The sequence below is a fragment of the Giraffa tippelskirchi genome, chromosome 8 (genome assembly GCF_054371585.1).
Source record: "Giraffa tippelskirchi isolate mGirTip1 chromosome 8, T2T-mGirTip1v1.2.pri, whole genome shotgun sequence".
Taxonomy (NCBI): Eukaryota; Metazoa; Chordata; class Mammalia; order Artiodactyla; family Giraffidae; genus Giraffa; species Giraffa tippelskirchi.
Window position 1 is genome coordinate 116,115,459 of NC_137282.1, and position 15,890 is coordinate 116,131,348.

At 45.6% G+C, this 15,890-nt stretch overlaps 1 protein-coding gene and 1 long non-coding RNA gene across 18 annotated transcripts in view; both read right to left on the reverse strand.

Moving 5' to 3' along the window:
• DOCK2 (dedicator of cytokinesis 2) overlaps nt 1–15,890 on the reverse strand; it is a 477,583-nt gene that overhangs the window by 149,756 nt on the left and 311,937 nt on the right. The window lies entirely within an intron of this gene.
• Nucleotides 1,311–10,425, reverse strand: LOC145517668 (uncharacterized). The gene is made up of 2 exons (XR_014062252.1): nt 6,197–10,425; nt 1,311–4,023 (listed from the first exon to the last, which is right to left on the reverse strand). It is a non-coding gene; the product is annotated as an uncharacterized LOC145517668 (long non-coding RNA).

The window sequence follows — 15,890 nt, forward strand, 5'->3', positions numbered from 1 at the left end:
GAAGAGCAGGTTTGGGGGTAGACATAAAAGACAACTCTGCAGCGTAATGTTGAGCAAGTCAAATGCTCAGGACCTCTGTTTTTCTATCTGTAAACTGAGAAATGACAGTGAGCACCTTATAGGTTTGTGGTCAGCAAAGCATTTCACTCAGGGTCTGACACACAAAAGGAGATAACTACAGGTTTACTTTTTTCCCCTTTCTTCTATCCTTTAGGGATCTTACCAGAGAGCTGAGTTCCTTACAATAACCTTAAGTATCTTCCTAGTTTTGTATGAAAACAAATACTTGGACATGGAGATCCCAGAAAGAACCATTTATTTTTATGCAAAAAAAAAAAAAAAAAAAAAAATCCCCAAAAAAGAAAAACAAAGAATTTGTTTAAAATGGCAGTCATTCTGGGTAGCTCTGTAAATATTTCTAGAAGAGACAGTTAGCTTTAGAGGGGTAGGTTTGCCCCTGCAGGTATGGCCTCCATGGCTGGTGAACTATAGGCACGCAATACTGTCAGTTGAATAAATAAACATCTGGCTATTTCAAAATCTAATGGTTCCTGGGATCTCAGAATTTTAGTCAGCCTGAGTTTTTGCTACTGGAAGTCCATGGTGATGCACCCCCCTTCACACCCCACTGCAAAGGACAAGAGAAGCCGGTCTAAAAGATGAAAAAGGGAGACTACACTGGCAAAGTGGAGAAGGGACCCTCCACCATGTGAAAGAAGAAACATCTGATTCATGGTCATGAGTGACAGTGAGGAGACTGATACCCCGATGCTGCCGGTGCCAAGCCCCAAAGGTACAGGGATAATGAGGAGCATTTGAATCTTGCCCTGGAGCAGTTTACCATGGGTTGAGGAGCTGCTGCTGGGCAAACGGAGTACATACAGGAGGTAAAAAGAAGAAAGTTCAGAAGAAAGAGAAGAAAAATAAGAAAGTAGTCTTTTTTCATCAGCAAAATTAAAATACTTATAATAGCTACCTCCCAGAGTTGCAGGAATGAAGTGAGTTGATGTATTTAAAGAACTTAGAACAGGATATGCCACAGAGTAAGCACTCAACACAAGTTACTGTTATTACTATTGTTACTATTATCTTTAGCTTTTATTGAACACCTACTATGTGCCAAGTACAGGTAAACATGTGTCATCCTTCCTCATTCTCACAGCCTCAAGAGACAGAGTTTATATTATCTCCACTTTACATCTAAGGAAACTATAGATCAGGGAGATGGGAAAGAACTTTCTGAGGTCACACCCTCAGGGGACATGGATCCAGGAAGCAAAACCAAGTCCAGGGCTTAGCAAACATTTAAGTCTTTTTTTTTTTTTTTAAATTTTATTTACATTATTTACTTTTGGCTGTGCTAGGTCTCTGTTGCTGCGTGCTTGATATCTCTAGTTGCAGTGAGCAGGGGCTTCTCTCTAGTTGTAGCCTTTTGTAGTCTCCAGGCTTCTCATTGCAATGTCTCCTCTTGTTGACCAGCACAGGCTCTGAGCAGATGGGCTTTAGCAGCCACAGCTCATGGGTTCTAGAACATGGGCTCAGTAGTTGCAGCACACAGGCTTATTTGCTCCTTGGCATGTGGGATCTTCCCGGACCAGGGATCAAACCTCTGTCCCTTGCATTGGCGGGCAGGTTCTTAGCCACTGGACCCCCTAGGGAGGTCCCAGAAAACATTTTTTAAAGGGTCAGATTTTTCTTAAAGGGCCCAATAAGAAATCTGGGGGCTTTGCAGACCATTTAAAGTCTTTGCTGCAGCTATTCAACTCTTCCACTGCAGTGTGAAAGCCTTCACAGGCAACATGTAAACAAATGGGCATGGCTGTGTTCCAATAAAACTTTATTTTCAAAACCAGGTAGCTGGTCAGTAGTTTGCCAGCCCCTCTAAACCACTGCCATTTACAGTGTCTCAAAAGACACTTCCAGCTGAAGCTCACAGCTAGAGCTGTTAAGACTGACATAGGGCACAGAATGTGGGCTAAGGCATGGCCTTAGAGAACCAATTCTTCTGCCCACTTGGCAGCCCCTACCTCATGGTCAAATATCACACCTCTCCTCCCAGAGTATGCACATTGTTGTGTATACAAAGCAGCAGTGGGTGAGGGGGTAGGCGATCCAACCAGTGATGGAGAAGCTTTGTTTGATTTCTAAGTATGTTTGAATTATTAAGTGTCAGGCTCATTAAGTGAAGGGTGCTGTTATAATTCTATTGCTGGAGACAAAATTGCTATTTAAATTGAGTTTCGCCAATTTAGCTAATTTACTAAGTGGGCATTGCCACATCTTAATTACTATCCTCAGATCACAGATCATTCACGGGGACGACGCAGTGTTGGTGCATCAAGTCTATATCCTGGAGTGCACCCCCGTTGGAGGTTTAAGCACCCTGGAGGATGTTCCTTCCTGTTGTGGATGGGTAGCCAGACTCGTTCCTGCAGTGATGCCCAAATATTTGCTTATTCATAAAGATAAGGAGTTCCACAATTGCCACAACGAAGATCTGCTGATTCTCCCTACCCCCTGACAAAAACACCCAGAGGATGGCACAGGTGTCACTGCTGGCTGGGTTTCCATCCCTCTGTCCTAGGTCTGTTACTGAGTAGCCATGAGACCTTGGATGGGTCACTGCACTTCCCAGCCTCAGTTTCCTCCCCTGCACTTGCCAGACAAGTTCAGAGTTGGCTGCAGCAGGCAGTGGAGGTGCCCTGAGCTTGCCCCACCCCCTTTCTTGTAGCTTTCTTCAAAGTTGCGCTCTGGAGCCCTCCTTTGCTGCACCCTAGCCCCAGCTCTGCCTCAGAGGCACAGGCATTCTGTTTTCTGTAAAACGATGGCCCACAGCCTTATCATTCTTCGGTCTCTTAAAAAAAAAAAGTTCTGTGCTTCTATGGATTAATTCTGTGTATACAGTCAAGATGCAGGTTTTGTTGATTGTTCTCTACCTCCAGAAGGACAGATCGGTGGCTTTGTAACATTTTCAGACAATTGGGGAACTATTTAGCTCTTATTTGTAAAAACACTTAGGAAACAGAAAAATGTTGCCTTAAAGTTGCTTGTTTGCTTTTTTTTTCCTTTGAGAAAAAATTCCTGCTAACCTTCTAAAGGCTGTCTGCTTGGTGGTAAAGTTTGATCCAATAAATGCATGGGAGATGAGACCTTGGCTGTGACTCCCAGATCCTGGCTCTTGCAAGTGGCGAACAAACTCACTCAGAAGTGGCAACAGCACGAGGAGGCACAGCCGTCCGTGCACACGGCTGCTCCCTCCAGTCAGAGGGCCCCTCATGCCGCAGCGCAGCCTGTGCGCAGAAACTCCGCCGGCTTGTCTTGACTGCTGCTTAGCCGTCCACTCGGCAATGCACTCCCGCTCCAGTGCTCTTTCTATTAATTATTGGAACTCCACGAGATTACACTCCCCATCTCAGAAGGCCAGCGTGCCAGCAGCTAGGTTCACATCCGGCCAACGGTGGCTCAGCTTAGTCCTGCAGAGCACTTTCATTTACAAGCCACTTTCTGGGTTTTTTGTTTTTTTTTTTTAAGTCAGAATTAATATCAAAGCCAGATGGTTAAAGCTGTTTTGGCAAAGCATCGCACTTTATTTGCCTATTTGCAGATGATGTTAAAATTAACTTATCACACATACAAGGATGAAACTAAGAATAAAAACAATGGCAGAATAACTAACATTTATCGAGTCCTGAGGCTGTAAGTAGCGCTGAGCAAACACTTCACATCCACTACCACCTTTAGTACTCATTAGTATCTAAACGTGTAGGAATTCTCCAGGCAAGAATATTCGTGTGGGCAGCCATTCCCTTCTCCAGGGTAGTCTTCCTGACCCAGGGATCAAACCCAGGCCTTCTACGTTGCAAGTGGATTCTTTACCATCTGAGCCACCAGGGAAGCCCTGACATCACTAGAGCCACTCTAGATGTGAGAAAGAAAGCTTAGCACAGGGTCAGACAGCTTGGGAGTCAAGGGCAAGATTTAGATCCAGGTCTGTGAGTCCATGGAGAAGGCAATGGCACCCCACTCCAGTACTCTTGCCTGGAAAATCCCATGGACAGAGGAGCCTGGTAGGCTGCCGTCTATGGGGTCGCACAGAGTCGGACACAACTGAAGTGACTCAGCAGCAGCAGCAGCTGTGAGTCCAGTGTGCACGCTTAGGTTGGGAGAAACGTGGATGCTGACAAGCACTGAGTCCTGACACGTGTGTAAACATTCACTCGCTATATGACAAGGGCTGTGATAGGCTCCTGCCCCTAAGCGTTTGTGTTTAGTGGGCCTGAGGACTGGTAAACTGGTGGGGACAGCCCAGGGGATACTGGCTGTGACCTGCTTCGAGGGAAACTCCCAGAGTATCTAGGAGCAGGGGTGAATCAGCCCTGATCTAAGAGGTCTTCCTGGGGAAGGATGGAGGTGGGGGTTGGGGGGAGTTGGGAGTCATTCTAAGGGATTCCCAGGATCTATCCCATTTCTGCTGAATGGAAACTGAAGCATGTGACCGAGCCCCTGCCCCCGTTCATGGCTCTTGCCACCCTACAGCTGGCACCCACTGGCCCCATGCCTGGGCGTCTCTCAACCTCAGAGACACCCACACAGATGAGACAAGCTGCAAGTGTGATCACCGATCAACGTGCAAATGAACAACAGGAAGACTGAGGAAGCCTAACGTCATTCATAGACTCTGGTCACACTGAGTGAAGAGGTGAGGTCCGTAAGTCAGCATCATTAAAGATGACACCAGAAAGGTGTTCAGGAAGTGCAGGCACCCGCTGAAGCACACTTCATTCATTCTTCTCCGCGATCACACCAAGTTTGGACTCCAGCCTCCCCCGCTTCATTCCTACCTCGTAAATCTGCATGTTGAAGAATATCCAAGAAGGGACTGCAAAGGCTGGCAACTGCCTGGAAGCTGGAAAAGTGGAGGGCTGACCCCAGCACTGCTGGAAGACCAATGCACACAGGCACTGCTCTAGTGTGGCCCCATCTCCAGAACAGAGGCCAGCAAGGTCCCTTCTCGTCCACAAGCATTGCTCACCAAGAAGACCAAATAAAACAAAAAGGGAATGAATTGGACTACAGATGCCTTGTTTCTGAAGGTGGACAAATGAGCAGATTGCATCCCCAGCTGAATGTGACATCAATATTAAAATATAATGCAGTGCTGAATTCATTTATGCTGACTCTTGAGTCTCAGGATAATGACAAATTGACCGGAACAGGGAGAAGTGACCTACAGCAGTGGCCCTCACCCTTTGCCTGCACATCAGAGTCACCTGGGGAGCCCGGCTGGCACGCAGACTAATGGAGTCACTGTTGTTGGGGGTGGGGCCCAGGTATCAGGACTTGTGCAGCCCCCAGGTGACTCCAACATGTAGCCAAGGTTGAGAACCATCCTGCAGGCTAAGACTCCACACTCCAATAGAGGAAGCTGCTAGTAAACGGAACCTGGTTTCCATGGCAACATGCAGCTCAGCTCCTCTCCCTTTTGGAGCCCACTGAGGTGAGTGCTTTAGTCTCCTGGTCCCTGTCCCTCCCCCGCTTCAGGCGACAGGGCCAGAGTGGCAGGGCACCTGTCTTGTTTAGTGATTGGAGGATTGGCTGGGGGCCATGATAGAATCTCGACAGCAAACAGCTGCTGGAGAAACCATTTCTTTGTGAAGAGTGTGGGCTCCCGTGGAGTGTGTGGAGGAGTGGTTAGGACACAATGCTGGGGGCAGGGGGGAGGTTTTCTGTGAGAACTGCTGTCTGTAGTTAGTCTGAGGATGCAGCATTGACACTAGAATGTTCTGGTTATCGTTCTTGGGTTTGGTCCCTGGAGAACGATGACATCAGAGATCTTATTTAAAATAAAAGAGAAGGAAACTGCTGTTTATTTTTAAACACTAGGCATGTGCAATGTTTGTACATTTACAGAAGAAGATCAGAAAGGGTACACATTTTACCTTTAATGTTGGTCACTTCTGGAGACTGGATTTTGGGAAACAGTGAAAGGGATGAGAGCTTTCTACTTTACACTTGTCTATAAGGTTTGGGTTGCCATTTCCTTCTCCAATGCATGAAAGTGAAAAGTGAAAGTGAAGTCGCTCAGTCGTGTCCGACTGTTCGAGACCCCATGGACTGCAGCCCACCAGGCTCCTCTGTCCATGGGATTTTCCAGGCATGAGTACTGGAGTGGGTGCATCCGTGTCTACCTCCCCACTAAAGTATCCTGAGGTCAGGGTTCTTGTTTGCTGCTGTATCCCAAGCCCCAGGAGCAATTCCTGGCATGCAGAATGCTGTTGAAGGTATTTGTTGAATATGTGAGTGAATGAGTGAATGAATGATATTGCTCTGATCCACAATAAAGAAAGAGGAAAAAAGAAAAGGCAAGGCAGGAAGGAAATGATGGAGAGATCGGTTCCCTGGAGGAAGGTTCCTGAAGCTGTCTCTGGGGCTAGCTGGGGACTGTCTCTGGATTTCTTGGCTGCGTCTACTGGAACCACAGCTCTGGCCAGCTTACCACTTACATGCCATTGTACTATAAACTTCACAGTTTTCATTTATAACCCTTGCCACCACCCCATGTGGTGGTATTAGCTGTTTCACAGATCAGGAAACAGGCTCAGAAATATTTTGTCACTTCACTAGTCCAATAGCCAGTAAGTGACAGAAATGGGATTAAAACTCTAGTCAGTCTGATCCCAAAGCACTTTCCACAAAACCACACCATCTCATAAAATAACCAAATCTCACTTCATATGCCAAGGTCTTAGTACACTTGGGTTACTTAGTACACTTAGTACACTAGTGTCACTTAGTACACTTAGTACACTAGTGTCACTTAGTACACTTAGTACACTAGGTGAGAAGGGAAGCTTGAAGCCTCAAGAAACCAAGTTGGGAATTCTTTTAGTGTTGGGAGATGGCAGTATCAAGCCAGGCCGGTGGGGCAGCTCTGGTGTTTGTGATGTTCTTGCTGCCCTACTGTAGGTGGCACAGGGCCTTGGCTAGCAATAGGGCTGAGCTGAGCCAAGCCATCCTCACTCTCCCCAGATCCCCTCTGGGATGCACATGTATCTGGAAGATGGCTTTCCAGGACAGGGCTCTGCTCTAGGGGATTGTGGGTGAAAGCATCCGTGCCTGCTCACTGGCTCAGTGGTGTCCGACTCTTTGCGACGCCATGGGCTGTAGCCCACCAGGCTCCTCTGTCCATGGGAGTCTCGAGGCAAGAGTACTGGAGTGCATTGCTGTGCCTGCCTTCAGGGAATCTTCCTGACCCAGGAATCGAACCCGTGGCTCCTGCATTGCAGGCAGATTCTTTACCTCTGAGCTACTGGGGAAGCCCCATGCAAGGCTTAATCCTGAGATCAAGGATGTCAGTAGCACAGTGACCACCAAATAGGCCAACCAGCCAAAGCTGTTTTATCTTTCTCAGGAGAGAAATGACCTCCATGAATTCACTTTTCCAAGCTTATGTACTCCCTCCCTATGCCATGGCTGTGCAGGGATGCTCATGAAAGAGACCTGAAATTAAATGATACTTTCTCCCTTGTTGTACTAGCACTTATTTATATAGCTAATTTGTTGCTAATGTGGGAAGAAAAACAGAAATGCAAACTTTGATGAAGAACTGAGAGCAGAAGAAAAGAGACCAAGAGAAAAGGAGGAGAAGCTCACCCATTCAGTGCTTCCACTGACACTGGGAGGCCGAGGAAGATGTAGATTTAAGAGAGAGGAACAACACTTCTCGAAATTAATAATTCAAGGCAAAATCACAAAATTTAATTGCTCCCTGTCAGCCACAGCTCATCCCTGTCTTCCGTTATTTTGCACAAATTGATTTGGCAGCATTAAACAGTCACCACATTCATTTTTAAAGGACTTTCTTGTTATCTATAGCCTGTTAATATGTTCATCCTTCAACTCCTTAAGTAATTCCAGGCAGATTTTTCCTCATTTGGAGTGAATGAAGCTCTCTTTTGACAGGAGGAGGGAAATCGTCCAAGCTGAAATGTCATCCCAAAGGAGACACATCACCCTGAGAGGCTCCAAGGCCCCCTCAAGCCCAGACAGAGCCCCAAAAGGAAGTGCATAAGGAGTGAAGGAAGGCCCGTGTGTCTTCTGAACCTGGGCTTTCTCCACCACCCTGTGGGCTGTGTAAATTTCTATTAATTAAATTTCAGAGAGACTAAACTTTCTTTTTTTTTTGGCAATCAAATTAGCTCCACATGCTTGATACACCTGTGTGGCTAGTGGCTACCATGCATGCATCAGTGCTAAGTTGCTTCAGTCGTGTCCGACTCTTTGCAACCCTATGAACTGTAGCCTGCCAAGCTCCTCTGTCCATGGAATTTTCCAAGCAAGAATACTGGTGTGGGTTGCCATGCCCTCCTCCAAGGTATCTTCCCAACCCAGGGATCAAACTCGTGTCTCTTATGTCTCCTGAACTGGCAGGAAGGTTCTTTACCACTAGCACCACCTGGAAAGCCCACTGGCCACCATATTGGTGGCACAAAGCAGGATTTCTGTTATCTCAGAAGGGTTTATTGGACAAGGCAGGTTCAAAGCTTTCAGACTCTGATAGGCCTCTTACTGTCTTATCTCATCCCACAATCAGATAAGCTATTAGCAGCCATTCTGCCTATAATTGACCACAATCCACTTTGTGGAAAATCCAGATGTGAAAAGGTAGGCGCTCTGCTTCTGTTTTTACTCATGTGGGATGATTTAGTTGGTGTCAAGAGGGCAAGGAATGGGGTATCTTTATCATGTGGCCAAGGATGGATGGAGCAGAGCGAGGGAGATGTGGGGCCTTGGCTTATGAATGTCTCCTGCACAGAACTTGAGAGCATCTTTCACCCCCACTGGGCCTCAGTGCCATTTGCCCACGTGCTGCAGGGGGCCTCCGAGCCCGTGGGGTGTCTCTGCATAGGCATCCGGTTTCCTTTCCAGGGCAGAGCACAGAGGAACCTCCGTCTATGGGGGCCAGTTTTGGACTCAGGTTGACTTCGAGCACTCCATCAGCTCTTCCCTGAGCACAAAGATAAAAGGAATGCATACAGCCACCTCATCCTACATATTTGGCCTTTAGCCTATCTCCAGGCAAGCCTTGGCATAAGTAATAGTGCAGTCATCTGCCAATTATTGCACTATTCAACTGGGACTGGAAGTACCCGGGGCGTAGAGTGAGCATCCTGTGCACGATTAGTAATTTTCAGCACTCAATGATTTGTGTAGTGTTTAACCTAATAACACTAGATGCACACTCTTGGGCTCTGATTGCTGTTTCCTTCCATCTGCCCACTCTTGTATAGCTATTCTCTATGAAGTTGTCATGGTTTGTTGACAAATCACGTTGGGTTCTTTTTCCTAATTTCTTACACTTTTCAATAGTTCGGATGTATCTGGGCCTCTCCACTGCTTTTAAAACTTTCTCTCCTTTGGCTTCCTTGACACTGTCCTTTCCACGATTTCTTGGCCTCCCTTGTAAGGTGGGCCGTGCTTCAGGCACTCAATGGTTTTGTCTGCAGCCCAGCAGAGCTGCTCTAATAACGAATGTGCTGTCAGCAGCATCCACTAGTAGGGGTGAGGGTGAGCAGAGGAAGCTGTGCTCTGGTGGAAGTAAGGCTGGGAGACCTGACTGACTCCGGGCACACAGTAAAGCTTTCCGGGCTGGGGCAGAGCAAAGGCGGACCTGCTTCATTTAGGTGGACAGTGGGTGTCCCTGCTCAGGGTCACTGGTTGCAAGAATTAGTTTGTTGTTTTTTTTTTTCACCATAGGATGCAGAAAGTAGACTCCAGTCCTCTACAAGATGATACAGAGAGGGGATGGCAAAATCAGCTGGCCTATTTGCCGGTGAACTAAAGTCGCTGCTGGTACTGGTTTGACCTTGAGCTAGGCGAGTCAGCAAGGTGGATGGCCCCGAGTCTGCAAGGGGAAAAGTTTGGCTGGGAAGACCTGGGGAAACCCCAGGTTGACAGTATCATATTCCTACCTCTCTGCTTCTTCCCCTACGCTTATACCCTCTCCACCACACCCATTTGTAAAAGTCTTATGAATCTCTGAATTCTGCATCCACTGAAACCCATGGAAGAGTTCTGCTGGACACGCCATCTCATTGTCCAACCCCAACTAAAGAATTTGTCCTACATATTCTATCTCTGATCATATGGGATTGTACTTCTATAATTATCGTAGATTGATTCCTTTCCCTCTTGAACCCCACACTCAGCTGGTTAGCAACCAACTTCTTCCAGTTCTATTAAATGTATTTCTGAGACGCTTCTCACTGCCTCAGAACAGTGGTTCTCAAAGTCTTGCCTAGACCAGCAGCATCAGTACCACCTGGGAACGCCTCTGAAATGCAAATTCTCAGGTGACGCCATGAGAATCAGCAGCTCTACAGATGGGCCCACAATCTGTCTAAGGTGCCCCCACTACCGATTCAAGCTCGAGTTTGAGAACTACCACCTTGCTCACAATTCAACCTCCTGACTGTGACTTCCAAGGCTGTAGATGACCTGGTCCCTCCCTACTTCTCCAAACTCATCTGAAGCCACTCTGGCCCCTCCTGACCCTCCAGCCACAGTGGCTTTCCTTCAAGTTCTAGAAAGACCCAGGACCTTCCCACCTCAAGCCTTTGCAAATTCTTCCACCTCCAATGTTCTTGTGCTCTGTGCCCTTCTTTCTACTTTTCACACGGAATCTCCTTTAATGTTTTCATTCTTAGGATAAATGTCATAGAGATTGGACATTGGTCTCCCCACCTAAAGCGCCTGCTTTACCTGTACACTCTCCTTTACTGCTTCCCTACCTTGCTGGTTGGTTGTTTTGTATCACAAGTTACAATTGTTTTTCTGTTTACTGGTCTTTTTTTTTTTAAACTTAGAGTTATGAACATTCATCCTTGTGTTTCTGCTTTTGTTCACCCTGTATTTCTAGCATAGAGTCTGAAACACAATAAAAGCTCAATAACTAACCAGTTGCAGAATGAAGGCACTCAACCTCACATTATGTCTGTTTACAGAGCTACAAGCCTTGGAGGTCTTGGTTTGTTTATCTTCAAATGATCTTCATGATCCCCTCCGGCTCTCCATCACAGAATGATTGGTGAAATATGATATAACATGATGCACCAAGCATTATTTGCTCTGATTAAATCCTAGTTCCTCCTGTCTTGGTCAGCCTTTGAGCCAGGTCACTGCTCCCAATGGTCAGCCTCATGCAGCAGCTTGATTCATCTTCCTCAGCCATCGTTTTTACCATGCCCTCTTTGGACATGGCCATCAGAACTCATAGAAGATTAATGTAGACCATTCCCATTCTAAGGCTCATGTGATTAGGGAAAAAAATGAGTGTTTGTTTACAGTGATGCCAAGGCTTACATGGCAGTTCAAAAGAAGTAGAAGATGAAGGGTTCATTTTGCAGACACTCATCATAAGTAAGAAGAGTGCCCTTGTATGGGAAATGACATGTCCTTTTCATATCAAGACTGGAGCAGGGTGCTAGGACAAGATCTGTGTGTGGCCTGTGTGGGACCATAAATGTGCGACCTCCCTGTGGCTTCAAATCAGGGCCTGAGTCCACAGCTTGGTCCTAGATCCCCTTGGCCCCCATGGATTTCCAGACTCATGTCTTTCTAGAGCATCCCACGTGGCTCTCAGATAGAGATTCCCTTTGCCAAGGTCAGCTCTAAGCAATGGACCCAGAGGCCAGAGATGAGGATTCCCTGCCAAGGCATGAAGACCGTGGTGTGGGCACATGGTTATGCTTACAAAGGTCCTTCAAGAACGTCACAGTTTGTCTTTGGAGAAATGTAAGACCTAAACCAGGCCTGCTGGCAGGGGACACCTCTTTCTCAGGGGAACACAACCTGTTAAATCCACGAAGAATAACAGTAACAACCACAGATAACATCTTTAGAGGACTTACTCTATCAGTTTGGCACTCTGAGAAGCAAGTTACATGAATGATCTGTTTTAATGCTTCCAACACAACCCTATAAAACAGGTGCTACTACTGCCTTGCTCTGTAGATGAAGAAGCTGAGATACTGAGGTCCCCACAGGTGATACAGCCAGTCAGTGGCAGGGCTGGGATTCTACCCAGGACAGAGGCCTTAACCACAACCCACCCTCGCAGCATGCCCACTATCTCTCTCATGAGGTGGATCTGCACTTGTCCACTTCCTAGAAAAGGAAACCGAGGCCAGGGCTGCCCGGCTGCACCAGGTCCTCACCTCCTACTATAAGGTTCAGTTTTTTCCCCTCTTTGCCATATGTTAAGCTTTTTGGCCTTTTGTAAAAAGAACAGATGGATGAGGGGCAGGGGCGAGTAGTAAGAAACAAGTTATCACAGAGGAAAAATATTTTAAAAATGGAAAAGAGGGAGTCTAGTGTTATAGGTCATTAAATTACTCAAGCAAAAAAACAGTCTAAGATAAAATTAAGAGTGATTTGTTAAGACTGAAGCCTTTCCAGGAGGCTTTGGAGGGAGTAAAGTGCCTGCATGTCAACTTCATTTTCAGTTCTAGGGGTTCCTGGAGGAAGCAGTTACTCGCAAAGTCCAAAACTGAGGAATTCAACTTGGCCTTCAATAATATGTCTACCTACCCATATGCCAGGCCAAAGAGAAGATCAGAATCCTCCAAACTGATGAAGAGAAAAAAAGAGTTCAGAAAAGATGGTTTTGTTAATTATTCGGTTTTCGGTCCTCTTCTGGAGAAGTATCTCCAGTCTGTTGTAATGGCACAGAGGAGGCTCTCCATTTGTTAAGCAGGATGGAGTTGCTGATAAGAAGTTTCATCCCTTCTAATGAACTTCAGTGTGACTGAATGGAGCTGAAGAGATGAAACAGGTGTTCGATGAGAATCCAAATTGCTATTCAAGAGGCAACTGAGAAATCAGCAAGATTTTCATGTCCTAATTCTTCTTGGGAACAAATGAATGAGAAAAGTCTGCCCCTACTTGAGCCAGCACACAGGGAAATCTGGACTTGCCAACAAGATGGTTGAAGGAAGCAAAAATGGGTCATTGGACACCAAGCAATGACAAAACAGAGGCTGGGTTTTGGGGGAGAAGAGGTGTGAGAGAAAGAAGATGGGGGCAGAGAGTTCCTACTTATATTAAAACGATTCCCTGCCCAAAGCCTGATGTCTTATAGACCTGACCTCATATCCTCCTAGCCCAGGGGTGTGGGGCCAGAGCTCATTTGTATGGATGGTTTAATTCTCACCCCTGGTGCTTACTCATTAGATGGCTGCAGCCCTCTGGGACTTTACGGACACCATGCAAGGAGCAACAAAGGAAGAGTATGCAGGTGCCTCTGCTTCTGAATTCGAGGGGCACAGAAAGAAGGGAGACAGGGGGGAAATGACAGGAGGAGACAAGGGGAGGTCAGCTAATTACCCATTACCAAGCCCTCTGCAAACACAAAGGCTCCACCTGAATGATAAATGTTATTACTGCAGCTCCATTTTGCCAACTGCGATGTTTCTACTTGCAAATTTAGAGAATTCTCCAAGGGAGCAGCAGATTGCTTACCCCACAAAACTTCCACCCTAGCTCACATCTAGGGCTACAGGGTAAAATTCTTTCTGGCAAACTCCAAAACACACGTTGCATAACATCTATGCAAATAATGGAGGATGGAAACTTTTGAAAACACCTCATAAATATCTACCTGAACAGACTCATTTACATTTTTATAGCATTTGAAACTTACAAAGTGTGTGCACATCCAATGTCTCACTTAGTGTTTCTATTCTTACAGGAAGTAGTGTTATCCTTCGTTTATCAGATTAGAAAACAGCAGCTCAAAGATGAAGAGATATGCCCAAGGTCACCAAAGGAATGTGTAAAAAGGAATGACTAGGTGCTTAAAGACAAATTTCCTGGTTCAAAATTCTCCTTGTGTGAATGTGTGTTCATGCCTGTGTGTGTGTGCACGTGTCTGCTCATGTGTGTTTGCCAAGACATTTTTCAGCACCTAAGATAAAGTTGCAGCCTTATGTTAGAGTAAAGTTTCCTATATATGCTTTTTATTATGAAAGGAACAAACCAATACGATTGAAATTTGGCAAAGATACGAAAGTGTGCATAACAAACCAAAAACAAATCTGTTTAAGCTTATCATCTAGGCACAGCATGTTTAGAACAAAACATCTGTCAATCACTCAACCTGATTTTTCTACCCAACCCTACACTTGCACAAACAGGGGAGGTGACAAGAGAAGGTGTAGTGATGAAAAGCACAGACTCTGGGGTCAGAGAGCCTGTGAGCAAATCTTAGTTCTGATAGACGGTGGCTCTATGTCCTCAGGCCAGTGACAGCCTCTCTGATCGTAGTTTCCATGTCTATGTGTGCATGCTAAGTCACTTCATGCATGTCCAACTCTTTGCGACACCATGGACTGTAGCCCGCCAGGCTCCTCTGTCCATGGGATTTTCCAGAAAAGAACGCTGGAGTGGGTAGCCATTCCCTTTTCCAGGGGATCTTCCTGACTAGGGATCGAATCCAGGTTTCCTGCATGACAGGCAGACTCTTTACCATCTGAGCCACCAGGGAAGCTCTAAATAAAAGGATTACCCAACCTCAACATACAAATTCCAAGATCCTTTCCAAATGATTCTCTTTGAAAAAATCTCAGAATCTGTCAGATACTCCAAAGAGATAGATCATGTCCGATCAAACAGCTCTGCCTGAGAAGCCCTGTGGGATGAAACAATGCAATTTAAGGACGACACAGTAGGTTAGGTTCTGTTCCCAGTTCTGCTATGTAGCAGCTGTGACACATACACAGATCACTTAGCCTCTCTGAGCATGTAAATTTTTAAATTGAAATAACTCTGCCATCCTAGGAAATTAATGTAGGTGATACTATAAAGTATAAAATCCTTAATTGTGAGGGGCTGATTTTCTCATTTCTGTTATTATTATAAAAGTAATGGCCAATACCAACCTTGTTGAGATGATTCAACATATCAGGCCTGGTTACAGATATAATACTAAGGGCATTAAGAAAGCTCTAACCTGACCAGGTGAACTAGTTAAGGTCATCCAGCTAACAGATATAGTTTGCGGACATTATTGATATTATTTTTACTTGTTAGCATTATTTCTAGGTCTTCTAGATGAAAATTATTATGGCTCTACCTGCATAAATTAGGCCTCATCTTCTCTGAAGTTCTACCTCTTAATCCATAAAATGATAGGATTCACTCTTTGGAAGCAACAAATAGTGTAGGCAATACAGACACTTTACTGGAATTTTCTCTTTCGAAAGCTACCTCCAAAAGCTGCACCCTAGCTAAGCAAATACTGAAGAGTGATATTACTGCAACTTGTGCTAATGTTTTCTCTCAAAAGTAGAATGAGATTAAAGCTAAAAAAATGAGTGAACTCAACAGAAAGGTCGTTTGGGTTATGCCAAAGCTCTCAGATCATAGTTGCCTAGTCCCAGGATGTACATGGAATTCTGATTAGACCCAGGAAAATTCTTCCAACTCCTCTGGGACTTTTTTTTGAAGCTCATTTTTCCATCCACAAGGAACTATTTAATATCACAGTATTATTAAGCTCCTTGCAGCAAAGGGACAAAATATTGTGGTTGTGCACTATCCAACTGAGGAACTTAAAAGTTCAGTCAAGATCTTGGGTAAAGACTATCCTTAGTATTGTTTACAACCTGTTCTGAACCGTGAGCTCTAATTGTCAGCAAAGGCAGTCATCTCCATGCACTCTGTGGGTGAGGAGATGTAATCCTATCTCTGAAGGCAGCTCCTCCTGAGGACTTCTTCTCTACATGGGGCTACGTAACGGCTGTGATAAAATGAGTTTGGAACACGCTGGGTTAAACTGACGTCTTTACTGGATGTTAGAATTCTTGTTGCTCTTTTTACTTTTTGAGGAGGTG